The sequence below is a fragment of the Jatropha curcas genome, chromosome 9 (genome assembly GCF_041381405.1).
Source record: "Jatropha curcas cultivar XTBG-Jc1 chromosome 9, XTBG_Jcur_1.0, whole genome shotgun sequence".
Taxonomy (NCBI): domain Eukaryota; kingdom Viridiplantae; phylum Streptophyta; class Magnoliopsida; order Malpighiales; family Euphorbiaceae; genus Jatropha; species Jatropha curcas.
In genome coordinates, this window is record NC_143159.1 from 12,969,873 (window position 1) to 12,988,129 (window position 18,257).

Consider the following 18,257-nt stretch of genomic DNA (forward strand, 5'->3'; position numbering starts at 1 on the left):
CTCCTATCTCCAGAGTATTCGACAAACTAAAAGCAATAGGTTTGTTGCGACCACTCGTACCAAGACCTCCCCCAACACCTTTGCCAAGGAACATTGATCAGAGTGCATACTATCATTTCCACCAAAGCAAGGGTCATACCACCGGAAATTGCTTGCGATTGAGACATGAAATTTAAGATTTGATCGACAATGGCAGGGCTACTGATCTTAAGAAATTAAGGCCAAGCACGAGGACTAATCCACTTCCTAATTTTAGAAACGCGTCGCCTCCTAAGAACTTGTATATGGTCAAGTTTGGCAAGACTCTTGAGGGCCAAATTTGAAGAGGAGGAGGAAAAAGAGAGAGAGATATTGTTAGAGCAAATCTATGTTATGGTGCTCAATATCTGGGATAGCGATGAGGAATGGTTGGAGCAAAGTGAGCAAGTCTAGGTCGAAAGTGATGATGAGGTAGTTGTACATCCTGTTACTCTGGACATATGGAGTACCAAGGAGGAAGAAGAAGCTAAAACTATAAGCTATATGACCCAAAGTAGTCGGATCTATCAGCTAGATATGATCAAGCCTCTGTGAATACTCAAATTTTGAGACTCGAAAAGCCGGTTTTCCCGGCCGCGGCGGTGGCGGCCGCCCTTAAAGGCGGCGGTGGCCGCTATCGCCGGCGGCACGCCCTTAAAGGCTGCAGTCGCCTGTGAATATTCAAATTTTTGAGGCTCAAAAGCCTGTTTTTTTTCGACTGCGAACAGTCCGGCCGGACTGGAGGCCTTTCGGAAAGTTCACCGGAAGTATGCCAATATGGTACTTGAAACGTCCGGAAAATTACGAGGATCACGGAACTGGTCCCGGAATATTTTTTGGAGGTCCGGAACTCCCGGAAAAGCCCCCGGAGTGAACCTGCCTGCCCCGGTGGCTCAGCCACCGGAGCCAGCCGCCGAGCCGGCGGCCCATCCCGGCGGCCCAGCCGCCGGTCAGGCCGCCGACCCGGCGGCCCAGCCGCCGAAGGACCGGCGGCTCGGCCGCCGGGAAGGTCGCCAAGTCGGCGGCCCAGCCGCCTACGGACCGGCGGCCCAGCCGCCTACGGACCGGCGGCCCAGCCGGCGGCCCGGCCGCCGGGATGGCCGCCGGGCCGGCGACCCGGCCACCGAAAACAGTCCGTTTTTTTGTGCCTATAAATACAGGCCTTGGGCCTCCTTTTTTCCACACTCAGTCTGTGTTGACGGACGCTCCTTCTCCCTCTCGCTCCTTGCGATTCTTTACTGCTTTTTTGCATTTTAATTTAGCTTTTATTGCTTTCTTTCTTTGTTATTTGGGTAATTAAAATTAAATTAAATTAATTAATTTCCCTTAACGAGGAGCTTAACCTGGAGTTAAGAAGTGGCCGTCGACTAAATCAGGTACACAAAACTAAACTCTGTCTTTTTTAATTTTAGCATTTCATGCATGTTTCTCTTCTACTCCTCTTAAATTCTATAACTGCATAAATGCATTCATATCATCCACAAGGCAAACAAATTGCCTCAATTAAATAAAATTAAGCTTAAATGCCCGGTTAATCAATAATCGTGGTATTAAAGCTTAAATTCGACAATATTGGCTAAAAAAGCCTAGTTAATCCACAACTATGGTAAAAGTGCCTTTATTTCGAACAGTTTTCGGCCTAAGTCTAATTAATCAATAATTGTGACTAAAAGGCCCTAATTAAACACTTTTTTTATTATGGCAATAAATTGCCTATATTTCAATTTAATTAATCACTTTAGGCAAACAAATTACCTACAAGTGAGAATTAATCAGTTTTTAAGCGACAAACCGCTTAAATCAAAATTTGGCTAAAAGCCTTTAATTAATCACTTTAGGCAAACAAATTGCCTATAAGTGAAGATTAACCTTTTTGTAGCGACAAATCGCTTAAATTAAATTTCTTTGGCTAAAAGCCTTCAAACAATTTTTTGGCAAATAAACTGCCTTAAATCAATCCATTTAGGCGACAATCGCCCAATTAACATCATTTGGCAAATTAATTGCCTAAACCAATATTTTGGCTTTAAAAGCCTTAAAACAATTCGTTTTGGCACAAATGCCTTAAAAATCAATCTTTTGGCAAGAATAAGCCCAAATTAAATTCTTTTGGCTAAAAGCCTCAAAATCAACATTTTGGCACCAAGTGCCTAAATCAATCAATCTTTTGGCAAAATGCCTAAACGAAATGCACAAAGCATACACACACTCATGCATTAAGCATCCCCTTCAAAAGCCCTCTAAAAGAGGCCTATCGAACTACGTTGACTTTGATCTTCCATTCAAACGGAAGTACGTAGGCACGTTCGGGATCTAACCCCGGGCGGCAAGTCGAATCACATAAACATCTTTTTCATTGGTCTAAATTATTTCATCTTCCTTGCAAAACATTCATTCTTAGGTTAGTTTCATCAGCATGACATAGTCTCGGGATCCACCTCGGGTTCGAAGACCATGCCTTAGACATTGGGCTAATTAATCTAGTAACTAGGTTAATTAAAATTGGAGTCACTTAGGGTTTTTCCTAGTTTACCCTAAAACAATTAAACAAGGTGGCGACTCATTCATTCACGTGCATTTTTTCCTTAGTCACATGCATTCATATCGCCATGATATTTTGGGGAGGGGTTCACAGTTTGGCGACTCTGCTGGGGATTTATGTAATCATTTTGCATAAAGTGGACTACAATTGCTGTGTAAACTAACCTGTCCTTCTTTAGGGCATTATTTTACAATGCTTTATTTTGTAGGGTACCTTAGCACAAATCAAGTATTCTTTCTTTAAGAATACGAGATGAGGAATTTAAACTCAAATTGTACAAATTGTTTAAGACATTTTAATTTATTTATTTATTTGCACGATTGAGAGAATCTTTTTCTCCATTACATAAAAAATGAATTTCAAATGAATTTCTTCTCTATCTGTTCAAACTTCTGAGTCTGGATAGCAAGTAGCGCTGATCGGCAGGTCTCTTTGATTATGTCGACGGACAGCCAAAGCGTCCTCCCTGTTGCCGCAAACCATCCCTAATCCTTTTGGGGGTGGCCCATGGGCATGCGTACTGTTGGACCCACGCGAAACTCTTTGTTTCACATGTGGTTAGGTATATCCATGCTCAAGGCTCAAGGGTCCCTTAATAAGCCAATCCTCTATTTGTGTCATAGCCTATAGAACCTATCCTTTAGGACAGTATGCACCCAATGATGCTGGATCATTCCATTAAAATGAATTATGTTGTGATGTCGTGCGCATTCACGCATTCATCCCATAACTTCACAAAAAAAAACATTCCTTTTCAAAGCTGGAAAATCACATTTTGGTCCCTAAGACCTGAAAAATTACATTTTGGCCCCTAAGGCCCAAAAATTCCTAATTTGGCCACTGAGACCCAAAAATTCCCAATTTGGCCACAGAGGCCCAAAAATTTCCAATTTTGGCCCCTAAGGCCCAAAAAAAATTCTAGATTTGGCCACAGAGGCCCAAAAATGCCCAATTTGGCCTTAAAGGCCCAAAAATTCTCAATTTGGCCCCTAAGGCCCAAAAATTCTCAATTTGGCCCCAAAGGCCCAAAAATTCTCAAGTTGGCCCCTAAGGCCGAAAAATTTTCCAATTTGGCCACAGAGGCCTAAAAATTCTCGATTTGGCCCCGAAGGCCCACAAATTTCCAATTTGGCCATAGAGGCCCAAAAATTCCCAATTTGGCCCCTAAGGCCCAAAAATTCTCAATTTGGCCCCAAAGGCCCAAAAATCTCCAATTTGGCCATAGAGGCCCACAAATTTCCAATTTGGCCATAGAGGCCCAAAAATCTCCAATTTGGCCCCGAAGGCCCACAAATTTCCAAGTTGGCCATAGAGGCCCAAAAATTCCCAATTTGGCCATAGAGGCCCAAAAATTCTCAATTTGGCCCCGAAGGCCCAAAAATTCCCAATTTGGCCATAGAGGCCCAAAGATTCTCAATTTGGCCCCGAAGGCCCAAAAATTCCCAATTTGGCCCCGAAGGCCCACAAATTTCCAAGTTGGCCATAGAGGCCCAAAAATTCCCAATTTGGCCATAGAGGCCCAAAGATTCTCAATTTGGCCCCGAAGGCCCAAAAATTCCCAATTTGGCCACAGAGGCCCAAAAATTCCCAATTTGGCCACAGAGGCCCAAAAATTCACACTTTGGCCCCAAAGGCCCAAAAGTTCACATTTTGGCCCCTAAGGCCCAAAAAATTTTTTTTGAGAACTTAGGGTCTTTCGAAAAGTCGAGGTGTCCAGCCCTAAACACTCTACCTTACATATCACATCCCATGGAGTTCTATCCTAGGTGTCCTAGCATACCAATATCACCCCACATCACAAGGGTCATGTCCAAATACCTCGCCCATACACTACCCTACCTCACACTATCTCACATACCCTATGAAAATACCTTATAGTCTAATCATTTTTGACTATGTCCTTTTACAGGTACCCCTCCAAAGACCACCTGTACCCGAAACACCAACTGAGCTCTCACCCACAAGTCCAACAACCCCAACTGCACCAATGGCATCACTGTCTGACATCCAAAACCTCATTGAACAATTGGAAGCCAGAATGGAGGCTAGAATGAATGAGGCATTGGCTGCCCAGAGGACTGCCCTAATAGCCGAACTTGGTGGTGGTAATGGAAATGGGGCTTCCGCCGGGGGAAGTGGACCTTCTACCTCCAATCTGGGACCTGCTGCAGAACTAATAAACCCTACCCTTAACCTGGATGGCATGCCCTCTGGAACTGCTTCTGAGCTGGAAGCTCAGAAAATGAGAGAGAAACTAGAACTCCTGGAAAGGTCTATCAGTGCCCTCAAGACACACAAAGAAGTCGTGGACATGGACTCCTTGTCCTTGTTCCCCGAAGCAAGACTGCCGACAAAGTTCAAGATGCCCAACATGGACAAGTTTGATGGAACCACTTGTCCTAAAACGCACCTGAAAATGTATGTAGGTGCCCTCAACCCGTTTGGCCTGAACAGCGAGCTCCTTGCTCAGTTGTTTCAGCAATCTTTGACTGGTGCTGCATTAAGATGGTTTGTAAGCTTGGATCGTTCCAAAATGAAGAATTGGGAGGACATATGCAATGCTTTCAACACGGAGTACCATTATAATATCGAAGTGGATGTCACTCGGAGAGAGCTGGAAACCACTAGACAAAAGAACAATGAGCCCTTCTCCTCGTTCCTTTCGAGGTGGAGGGCCAAAGCTGCTCAAATGATCAACCGACCCTCTGAACAGGAACAAGTTGACATAATAATCAATAATTTACTGCCTGTCTACCAGTCACATCTTCAAACACAGTACTTGCCTACGTTCCAATCGCTCATTGCGACTGCAACTAAGGTGGAAGACTTAATCCAGTTGGGTCAACTCAAAGAAGACTCATACAAGAAGCAGAATCATGCTGGGTCCAGTGAGACAAATGAAATAGCCAGTATAATCCCCATGAATCCTTTACGTATTGGGAATTTGGGAAACAATCAGCCAAGGAGGCAATATATTGATCTCGGCATGCCAATCCTTTTGGTGTTCCAAGAAGCAGTAAAAGCAAATTTACTGAAGCCCTTAGAAGCAAGGCCATTACCAAACCCCCTGCCCCGGAATTTCAAAACCAATGAATACTGTGAGTACCATCAAGGACATGGGCATAAGACCGAATCATGCTGGACTTTGAAAAACCGTCTACAAGACCTAGTTGACAATGGGTCCATCATCCCCAAGAGCAAGCTGAACATCAACCAATCCCTTGCCTAACCATGGGATTAATGCAAAAAAAAATTTGCTGAACAAGAATCGTTCGATCCTTTCAAACTTTTTCTTAGAATTGAATGAAGTTTGTGTCTGAGAAGGTTGAGATCAAGCCTCCAAAAGAACAAAGGTATTGTTCAAGACCAACAACAACATGTCTGATCGATTGAAGCATCGAGAAGAACAAAGTCACTACAGTCAATCCAATCCTAGTCCATCACAGCCCACCTAGAGTCTATCTTTTAGGGTCTAGTTTCTTTTTTCTTTTCATTTTCATTTCCATTCAAGTATTCATTTGTAAATCTAAGTGTCTTTTGTACACAAATTTTGTCTTATCAATAAAAAGGGATCAGTTTACGTTCCAATCATATTTATACTCTTTCCCTATCCTTGCCTGTGAAAGCAAAAAAAAAAAAAAAAAAAAAAATCGAAAAAAAATAATAAAGAAAAATTGAAAAAAATAAAAAAAAAATGACAAAAAGATAATAAAAATTGGCAAAGAAAAATGCATTCATCCTTTCATTTGCTCTGCATCAATCAAAGCTGGGGGCATCCTAAGAAGCACCATCAAAGGGGAAGTTTTGAAGGGTAATCATGGAAAGGATCCAGCAAAGGGTACGCAAGACTTCAAAACAGTACCGAGGCAAAGCCGATTGAAGGGGTTAGGGCCAGAATGGTTTCTCCAAAAACCCAGGAATGGAAGATGCTCTGACAGAGAGGTGTTTGAATTTCGAGCTTAAAAGCGACAGAATAAAAGAAGTTATATTTGGAATTGGGTTGGGTCTGCACGAAGTCGCAATGCTATCCATACACTACTCAAGTCATCTCAGAATCCAGTTGCCTCGAAATTCTTTATGGAGAGGCTGCTTCTAAGCAGGCATAGGGAAAAACGGGACAAAAGGAACCCCTGGTCAAAAGGAAGAAAACAAGCAAAAGAAAAAAATGGGTCAAAGAGGAACTCCTGCACAAAAGAAAGAAATCAAGGACAAAGCTACAGGAAATCGAGTTGTCAAAAACGGGTCATCTGCAGGCTCTCCGTTAAATTCAAGACCATCAAGGGTAGATGACAAATCATTTCAGCCATAAGGACAAAGACCAAGCGGCTACTCACACTTTGAAAAAGCAAGTTAAAAGAAGCAGTCATTTTCACGAATTGGATGACAACAAACACCTTGAAAATCAAGCGCCAAGCATGGCACAAGTACAAGTGTCCTTATAAACAAGGATCATTTCTCAAAACGGGGAAAAGGAAGAGTCTCCTCAAAATTCCTTATGGAGAGGAGAACCATTGAGGAAATAAGTTTCAAGTTCAGAGGAAGATAAAGTTCAAGAAAAGGAATCAAATTAACCTCAAGAATTCAAACATGGCAAAGCCATAAACTCAAAGCATAAAAGCTTCTTCAACACTCAAGCCCCTCAAGTTACCGCCACAATGTGGGTATTCAAAACTCTTTGTGGCGAATACAAGTCACATTTCAGTCAACCAGTGGTAAAACCACTACAACAACAAAGTCAGATTCGCCTAGGGTCATCACTATCATACGAGCTCGAGTCAATAAGTTGATTCAACATCATCTAAGTCAGGAATGAATCCCGTAAAGACATTAAGCCGGGAAGGAATCCCGCGAAGAAATCAAGTCAGAAAGGAATTCTGCATCAACATCAAGCCGGGAAAGAATCCCGCGAAGACATCCAGTCGGGAATGAATCCCGCAAAGACATCAAGTCGGGAAGGAATCCCGCAAAGACATCAAGCCGGGAAGAAATCCCGCGAAAGAAATTAAGTCAGAAATGAATTCTGCATCAACATCAAGCCGGGAAAGAATCCCGCAAAGACATCCAGTCGGGAAAGAATCCCGCAGAGACATCCAGCCGGGAAGGAATCCCGCAAAAAAAAAAAAAAAAAAAAATTCAAATCGGAGATGAATTCTGTATTAATATCAAGTCAGGAAGGAATCCCGAAGAAGTCAAATCGGAAATGAATTCCACAATCAAAATTAAGTCAGAATTGAATTCTGCCCCAGCAGCAAGCCGGAAATAAATTCCGCACCAAGACAGAAAGGAATTCCGCACTAACATCAAGACGGAGATGAATTCCGCACCAGCCGAGCACGAAGTTCGCATCCCGGAAGGAACTACGAAAGACCTGATTCTCCCCATCCCCCGAAGAGTTCTTGGAGATACGTAGGCAGCCACAAAGGCGCGGTCACAAACATAAGTTTGCATCATAAATAGCATTTTCTCTTTGCCAATATAAAAAATAAAAAATAAAAAAAAGAGAAGAAAAGAAAAATAAAAGCTGGAGTTGAAAACCCGAAAGGGCGGCTTCAGGCAAGAATTGAGCCCGCTAGGCTGAAAACCCGAAAGGGCGGCTTCAGGCAAGAATTGAGCCCGCTAGGCTGAAAACCCGAAAGGGCGGTCTAGGCAAAAGTTAGGGCAAAGAGCCTGCTAGAGTCGAAAACCCGAAAGGGCGGCTACTAGGCAAAAGTTAAGGCCAAAAAAAAAAAAAAAAAAAAAAAAAAAAAAAAAAAAGGTGCTTTCAAAGGTCTCCTTGGGAGTATATAAATCATTTTTTCCAGGAATCACTGAGTTCCTTCGAGTCAAAATTCACTACAAGAAAACTTTGGGTCTCTAAATCGAGTCTCTAAAATCAAGTCTCCATCACCAGTGGTCATTCCACAACGGGCCACAAAAATCGAGTCATTCTCAAAAGTCCGTTTTGAAAGCGTCACTCTTTGAGTCATTCCTCGAAGAAAGAGGGAGAGAGAAAAATGTCAAAACAATCCCTAAAAAAGTGTCAAACATAATCATTGAGAGGTAATTCTTTAATACCTCGTCTCCACTCGGACCATCGTTTCTTCGATCCTTTCAGACGAGCGATGTCATCCACATTGTCCGTTTCCTCGAGTCATATAAGTAACCTTGTTCTCTTTGATTCCTCGATCGAAAGGACAAATACAACACCAATGTTTTGAAGTATTCCATGGTCAGCACCATTCTGGGGGCAAGAAGTGATAAGAACCTTCACCATTCTCCCATCACAGAAGTAATCACAAAATTTTAGTCTTTCATTAAGAAGAAATTCTGTTTCAGCTAATAAAGGCATCAATTCCCTCAAGCAGGGGGCAAAATCCTCCAAGTCGAATTCAGGGGCAAGTGTTATAAAAAAAAAAATATACACAACCCAGGGTGGAACCCAACCATCGTCAATCTCTTTTACCCAAACCCAGGGTAGAACCCGGTTAATGGTTAACTTTCTTACATAAAACCTAGGGTGAAACCCTAACCAATAACCAACCCTTTTTCATCCAAAACCAAGCCATTTGATCATTTCGACTTTAGGTGGACCCTTGGTTCTCAAAGAAAAATAAAACAAATCTCTTTTCAAACCCTCATTAAGAGGCAAAACATCTCTTCAAGCCCTCACTAAGAGGCAAAACATCTTTTCAAGTCCTCGAAGAGGCAAAATCTCTTTTCAAGCCCTCACTAAGAGGCAAAATCTCTTTTCAAGTCCTCTAAGAGGCAAAATCTCTTTTCAAGTCCTTTAAGAGGCAAAATCTCTTTTCAAGCCCTCATTAAGAGGCAAAACTTCTTTTCAAGCCCTCATTAAGAGGCAAAAACATCTTTAAGTTACCAACATAAATCCATGCATTTGATCATTTCATTTTCAAAAAAAAAAAAAAAAACCACGGCGGGGTTTCCTCCGCTGCCCATCCTCAAAATTTGGTCTTCAGACAACCACCGACACCCATAAATCATTTTTATGGTTGCCGGTGGGGGGCAACTGTGAATACTCAAATTTTGAGACTCGAAAAGCCGGTTTTCCCGGCCGCCGGCGACAGCGGCTGCAGTCGCCTGTGAATATTCAAATTTTTGAGGCTCAAAAGCCTGTTTTTTCCGACTGCGAACAGTCCGGCCGGACTGGAGGCCTTTCGGAAAGTTCACCGGAAGTATGCCAATATGGTACTTGAAACGTCCGGAAAATTACGAGGATCACGGAACTGATCCCGGAATATTTTTTGGAGGTCCGGAACTCCCGGAAAAGCCCCCGGAGTGAACCTGCCTGCCCCGGTGGCTCAGCCACCGGAGCCTAGCCGCCGAGCCGGCGGCCCATCCCGGCGGCCCAGCCGCCGGTCAGGCCGCCGACCCGGCGGCCCAGCCGCCGAAGGACCGGCGGCTCGGCCGCCGGGAAGGTCGCCAAGTCGGCGGCCCAGCCGCCTACGGACCGGCGGCCCGGCCGCCGGGCTGGCCGCCGGGCGGGCCGCCGAGCCGGCGGCCCAGCCGGAGGCCCGACCGCCGGGATGGCCGCCGGGCCGGCGACCCGACCACCGAAAACAGTCCGTTTTTTTGTGCCTATAAATACAGGCCTCGGGCCTCCTTTTTTCCACACTCAGTCTGTGTTGACGGACGCTCCTTCTCCTTCTCGCTCCTTGCGATTCTTTACTGCTTTTTTGCATTTTAATTTAGCTTTTATTGCTTTCTTTCTTTGTTATTTGGGTAATTAAAATTAAATTAAATTAATTAATTTCCCTTAACGAGGAGCTTAACCTGGAGTTAAGAAGTGGCGGTCGACTAAATCAAGTACACAAAACTAAACTCTGTCTTTTTTAATTTTAGCATTTCATGCATGTTTCTCTTCTACTCCTCTTAAATTCTATAACTGCATAAATGCATTCATATCATCCACAAGGCAAACAAATTGCCTCAATTAAATAAAATTAAGCTTAAATGCCCGGTTAATCAATAATCGTGGTATTAAAGCTTAAATTCGACAATATTGGCTAAAAAAGCCTAGTTAATCCATAACTATGGTAAATGTGCCTTTATTTCGAACAGTTTTCGGCCTAAGTCTAATTAATCAATAATTGTGACTAAAAGGCCCTAATTAAACACTTTTTTTATTATGGCAATAAATTGCCTATATTTCAATTTAATTAATCACTTTAGGCAAACAAATTACCTACAAGTGAGAATTAATCAGTTTTTAAGCGACAAACCGCTTAAATCAAAATTTGGCTAAAAGCCTTTAATTAATCACTTTAGGCAAACAAATTGCCTATAAGTGAAGATTAACCTTTTTGTAGCGACAAATCGCTTAAATTAAATTTCTTTGGCTAAAAGCCTTCAAACAATTTTTTGGCAAATAAACTGCCTTAAATCAATCCATTTAGGCGACAATCGCCCAATTAACATCATTTGGCAAATTAATTGCCTAAACCAATATTTTGGCTTTAAAAGCCTTAAAACAATTCGTTTTGGCACAAATGCCTTAAAAATCAATCTTTTGGCAAGAATAAGCCCAAATTAAATTCTTTTGGCTAAAAGCCTCAAAATCAACATTTTGGCACCAAGTGCCTAAATCAATCAATCTTTTGGCAAAATGCCTAAACGAAATGCACAAAGCATACACACACTCATGCATTAAGCATCCCCTTCAAAAGCCCTCTAAAAGAGGCCTATCGAACTACGTTGACTTTGATCTTCCATTCAAACGGAAGTACGTAGGCACGTTCGGGATCTAACCCCGGGCGGCAAGTCGAATCACATAAACATCTTTTTCATTGGTCTAAATTATTTCATCTTCCTTGCAAAACATTCATTCTTAGGTTAGTTTCATCAGCATGACATAGTCTCGGGATCCACCTCGGGTTCGAAGACCATGCCTTAGACATTGGGCTAATTAATCTAGTAACTAGGTTAATTAAAATTGGAGTCACTTAGGGTTTTTCCTAGTTTACCCTAAAACAATTAAACAAGGTGGCGACTCATTCATTCACGTGCATTTCTTCCTTAGTCACATGCATTCATATGCCCATGACATTTTGGGGAGGGGTTCACAGCCTCGAGAAGAGAAAGAAAAAGCAAGCTCATCGAGCATGCCGAAAACTAAAATTGAAGACGATGCCCTGATCAAACAAATGAAAAGAACCTATGCAAATGTAAGCATGTGGGACTTGTTGGTATCATAAAAAAAACACCGAGAAGCTTTGGTAAAAGCCATGGTAGAGATTCATGTTTCATCATCCATTTTTTCAGCTAATTTTGTGGGGATAGTGTAACATAATCCCCTCATTATCACCTTTTCAGATGATGAACTTCCTCCCGAAGGAAGGAATCACACCAAGGCACTATTTATAAAGGCTGAGGTCAGAGGAAGAACTACTGGGAATGTAATGATAGATGACGGGTCAGCCCTGAATGTATGTCCTTTAAAGCTGATTTCTAAGTTCAAGATGGAACTGTCTCATTTAGAGCCTTCTGATGTTGTGATTAGAGCCTATGATGACTCAAAGAGATAGGTTGAGTGTATTTTCAAGACTGTAGTCAAGGTGGGGCCGATAAAAAAGGAGACCGAATTCATTGTAATTTACATCCCCCCAATATTTGCCCGACTCTTGGGGCACCATGGTATCATTCCTTAGGAGGAGTACCATCAACGTTACACCAGAAAATCAAATTTCTTTTCAATGGTGAAATAATCACCATTCCAGCTACAAGTGAAAGGAGTGTAGCTACACTTAACGTGGACAAGCAAGTAATCCTCCCATGGATCGATTTTCAGATTGCTGTTCTGAGTACTGACATGAAGCCTATTGTCTCCAACATCATGAAGAGAATGAATTATGAAGAAGGAAAAAAGTCTTAGAAAGAATCAGCAAGGCATTACAGAGCTACCTAAGATCCACACTCAGAGAAATCGCTTGGGCTTAGGGTACAAAATACAGAGCACAACAATTAACACATACGACTGGTTAGACATGGATTCACAATTCGGTCGTTTGAGTGAGCATTCCTCTCTGTGTCTACCGACAGAGCCTTTTGAGCACAAGGGGAAGACGTACCAGGTCTCGAGATTTTTACAAATGTAATTGATATCTTAGGGTTAAGCCCAAGGAACCAAAGTCTGAATCAGTAAAGGAGCAAAAAGAAGAAGAGAAAGAACCAAAGAAAAGGGGGTTGAGGGGTCACAAGTGGCTGAGGAAGAAGGAAAGAAAGAAGAACAAGAAGAGTGACAAGTTGCCCAAGAAGAGAAAAAGGAAGAAAAGAATAAAGGGAAGGCGAGCGCCGAAGAAGAAGAGGACCCCGCGGTTCAAGTATTGAAGGTGATCTACGCCTGCATAGAAGAAAGCTTAGAAGAAGCTGAAGTCCCTTCTAATGTGTTGAGTTCTATTAGTGACGAGTCTGATTGTAATGAACTTTCTTTATTATTTAATGAAATGAACTTTAATTTTGATTACTTCTTTGATGTCTTTCCTGATGGTTCCATTCATCGAGTAGATAAGCACATGTGCATATTTGACATTAACTCATCATGCATGCTCGAATTTAATATTACCACAAAAGATAATCCACAAATTCTATTAACAGAAAGCTTACTTAAGCAAAAAGCTTCTTCCAAACAAATAGAAATATAACTTGATTGAAAGAACTTGCTTAGCAATGGTATGGGCTACCAGAAAACTTCGACAATACTTTCAGTCTTCGACAATCAAGAATGGATCCGATTAGATATTTATACAAGACACCAGTACAAGTGAGGAAACTAGTAAGATGGCTAATCCTATTGTCAAAATTTGATATTGAGTATGCTACAAAGAAAACCGTCAAAGGACGAGCAGTTGCAGACTTTTTAGCAGCACATCTAGTGGAAGACAGTGAGGAATGGGAGATTGACTTTCCTGATGAGAATTTGCACTTGACAGAGAAGAAGGATGGAAGCTCGATTTCGATGGTTCAACTCATAGTATGGGAGATGGAGTAGGCAATATACTAGAATCTCCACAAAGAGAAGTTATCCCGATGTTGAAGAGGTTACAGTTTGCAGTTATGAATAACATGGCAGAAAATGAAGCCTGCTTATTTGGGTTAAAAGCTTTGATTACAGTTAAAGCTGAAGAAGTTGAGGTTATTGGTGATTCTAAACTCTAAACTGGTCATTGAGCATGCTAACACTAATTGGGAAGTTAAGGAAGATAGGCTGAAACCTTACATTGACTACCTGCACATTGTTATTCAGAACTTCAAAAGGGTGACTTTTATATACATAAGTAGAGTAAAAAACTGAGTACCAGATGCCTTGGCAAATTTAGCATCAGCTTGAGAAGAGATTTGGGTTATACCTATGAAGTCGTTTATGATGTCTTCGGGTAGCATCTCATGTTATGAAGGCAAAAGGATTAAGGATATCAAGGAAGAAGAACAACCATGGTTTTATGATGTCTTGCAATGGATGACTAAAAGGGTATACCCCGATTCAACTACTAGAGACGACAAAAGAGCTATATAATGTTGGGCATTACAATTTACAGTTTTAGATGGCCAATTGTACAAAAGAATGTCAGACGGGGTATTATTGAGATGTGTATCAAGGAAAAACTCTTAAGGGATTATAGGACAGATCCATATAGGGGTTTGCAGCACCCACATGAATGGAAAAGCACTAGCTAAGAAAATTCTCAAACAGGGTTTCTTCTAGTCGACAATGGAAAGGGATTGTATTTCTTTCATGAAAAGGTGCTTCAAATGTCAAATTCATAGAGACCTGAGTCACATTCCACCTTCAGAATTACATCCTTCTATTTTGCCAATGCCATTTGCAGCTTGGGGAATAGATATCATTGGTAAGATTTCACCGCTTGCATCTAATGGATATGAATTTATAGTGGTTGCGGTGGACAATTTCTCGAGATGAGTCAAAGCAAAATCTTTCAAAAACATTGGCGCCAAGCAAATGGCCAAATTCATTGAAAAGAACCTAATATGTAGATATGGAATACCCCATCATATAGTGACAAATAATGGAGTTCAATTCAAAGCAGAAGTAAAGACTTTATTATAGAAGTATGGAATTGAACATCATAAATCTTCACCTTACAGACCACAAGCTAATGGGGCAGTGGAAGCCGCAAACAAAAACATCAAATAGATATTGAGGAAAATGATAGAAAATCATCGTGATTGGACAAGTAAGCTTCAGTAAGCTTTGTGGGGTTACCGAACCACAGCCAAATCTATGAATGGGTCAACCCCTTGCTCTCTAGTCCATGAAATGCAGTCGTGCTACCAGTAGAGATAGAAGTGCAATCCTTGCGCATAATGATGGAATCCAAGATTCTAGAATGTCAATGGGAAGAAAATCACCATCAAGAATTAGTACTCCGAGATGAAAAAAGGCTTAATATCTGATTCATGGATCAGCTTTATAATAGGAGAATAGCTAAGCACGTCAACAAAAGAGTTCCTCTAAAGTTACTAGGAGTATGGGATTTTGTTCTGAAATAAATGCGGCCAAACACTCATGACCCAAGGGAAACGTTCAAGCCTAACTGGGAGGGCCCATTTTTGATCAAGAGAATGTTTTTCAAAGGTGCAATGAAGCTATCAGATATCGAACGTAATGAATTTACCGAACCTATTAATTTGGATAGGCTGAAGAAATTCTATGTATAGCTTGAAACGTTTATGGTGAAGCCCCAATTAATAAATTCAACTTTTGTGTTCTCATTCACTTTAAAGCATGTCATGCTAAGTCTATATTGATATGGAAATGTTGTGCATTCACTTAAAAGCATGTCATGTCAAGCATTTTTAAATAAAAAGACATTTCATTCATAATAAGTGCAAACATTCATGAATTGCTCATTCAATAATTCCCAGTACATTTCATTAGAAAATAGGATAAAAGCATCTACAAGATAGGTCCTAACAGAAATCTAGCTATCAACAGATCAACCGACTCTGAATCAGCACCCACTCTAAAATAAGCCTATAGCCAAGAGGTACAAGTCTGAGGAAGAAGTGTCGGCCACATCAAAAATAGGTACAATCATGTGATTAGGCCAATTGGAATTAAAGCGAGACAGAATTCGCAGGGTAATAAGGTCGCCCTGGAACCGCACGTAATCAGGGTAGCTTGATGATGACCGTACAACCTAGCTACTCAGCTAGGATAATAAGCCACTACCATGGTCAAGCCATACAGGGGCACACAGAGCATGTAAGAAGAAACTGTGACTTGCTCTATGTACCACCAAGGGCATGTCCATCTGACTCTCTCAGAGGTAAGATCCTGAAAAATAGCAGTCCAGTCTTTCACAACCTCGCCAGTCAAACAACGCTGATGATAGACATAGACTCATGGTCCATATATGAATATCAAATGGTCCAATGGTGTAGCCATCACCTGCAGCTTCTCAAAAGCCCACAACTGCAAATGCATTCAAAAAGAAATAAGAAAAAGTTCGTTAAGTCAAAAACCCATAAAAGGCGACTTAAGCAAAAGTTAGAGCACATTAAAAAGGAAGAATAAATAAAAGAATAAAAAAAAGAAAATGCATTTACCTGCTGAAGATGTGGACTCCTCATCGGACCAAGTACCGAGCTAGGGTCTCGGGCATTCTCCCCTAGCCAAATAAATGTTTCAGCCAGAATAAGTGGAAACAGTGTATAACACCTAGCCATCTACTCAACTATAGGCACCAGCCTAAGGTTGCCATAGCCGTCGATGCCAATGAGTAACAAGTACTGACTAAGAAGGTACAAGCAGACAAGAGAAGGCCAGTATGGGCTAATGCGGTCCATACTCATTGCACATTCTACAAGGGGTCATAGGGGCATGGCATCAGCTACAAAGTCATAAGACAGTATCTCATAAGTCGATAAACCAAAGACAGGTAGAATCAATGAAGTAGGGTCTATGTCCAGCCGAGGCACTATAGGAATTTCTTCAAAAATGGGTATTCTCCCAGAAATAATTCTGAGTTCTTCAAATAACGAGCAGATCTCGAAGTCGTTATGACAAAATAAGTTATCCAAAAGATCAAGGTGGTTTATCAACCATTGCAGTAATCCGAGTTGAACCTGAATGTTTCGGTAGTAACTCAGCCCGTTGAGTTCAAATGGTGACAGTAAATACCAATCCTCACAGCTAAGACTACATAATAATGCTTTAAATGCAGGCACCAAGGACTGATCCATGGAAAATAGGGAAGAATTAAGAAGTATGGTGAAGTTTTTGAGTGAGAGCTTTGTCTGAAATAAGAGAGAAGGGCCTTTGTAACATATAAAAATATTATGGGCTTTTATAGCAAAATAATAAAAGGACAAATGGACAGCAGGCTGCCACTGCAGCAATAGTGGCACTTGCCATTGCGTGTGGCACAAGCCACAGCATAGTGGCGCATGCCACTGGTTAACAGATGGTTGTAGAAAGTGTTGTTTCGTTGTTTTTACTTCTCGGATTCAACAAGCAATGTAATTATCAGCTATGAAGCACAAATATTATAATATCACTCAAAAACATGTAAAGAAATTGGCCTCTGGCCTTTATATATATGAAAATAATCATTCATTATAAGATGTTGCCCAAATCAGATCTGAATACAGAAAATGAAAAGAAGAAAAATAAGCAAAAATCAGTTGGGCCATCCAGCTCAAGACATGTTTGAGGCCATCTCCTCTGAGTCCTCATTGCTGGACTCCTTGGTTTCTTCAACAATAACTGGCTGGCATCCAACTCCCCGACCTTGACCTGCTGGAGGTGCCATGCTAGCTCTCTTCATACATTCATAGATATCAGTAATTGCATTACACGCATACATGGCATATGCATTGCATATTATCTTTTTATTATTTATACTTACAGATACGTGCTCGTCGAAGAGCCTCACCACAGCAAGCTTGAGACGTGCCGCTTCGTATAGTTAGCTCACCTCATTGTAATCGACAATGGATACCTGCAGGATGAAGCAGGGATAGAAAATAAGAAAGCAGGATAATCAAGAGCAATAATCAGAATAAAAGAGCGGAAGTTACTCACATGGGTACAACCATGTGGAGACATTTGGTACGGACTCACCAAATGTCTCTCCAACATGCCCTGAGCAGTCTAACCTAGATCCAAGATGAAAGAGGAGAAGGCACCCGGTCCATGCTCCGGCTTGTCGATGACGACAGTCATATCCGAAGCCCTAGAGTCATAGCCTCCTCTCACCCGCTTGTTGTAATGTTGCTGCTGCAAGGATATAACACAGTCAGTGAATAAAAGAGAAACAAATATTAGGGGAAGCCGTGGACAGTATATCAAGCTTGGATGAAGTTCACCTGTACTGGGGCATCGTCTTGTCCCCTATCTAACTCCTTTGCCTATGCAAATGGATCAAACTTGGCGAGAGGAGGAAGATGGATCAAGAGCTAAGACCGTGCAAAGATGGCATAATCACTGGCTCAAAAGCAACTAAGTGGTCTGTGGTAACCGACCCCTCTGAGCAGCCGCAATATCCTGCTCCAGCCAGATAAATCTAGTGGAAATCTTACAGTACAGTATGTCGTGAGGCACTCTCCTCTGATCTAGGCCTAGCTCCCATTCATACACCCTCTCACTGAGGAAGTACAAAATGAACCCAGAAGGAGAAGCCGCCTTTGCTGGTACACAATGGCAGCCTGAATGAAATCGGGATAGTCAACCACATCACCC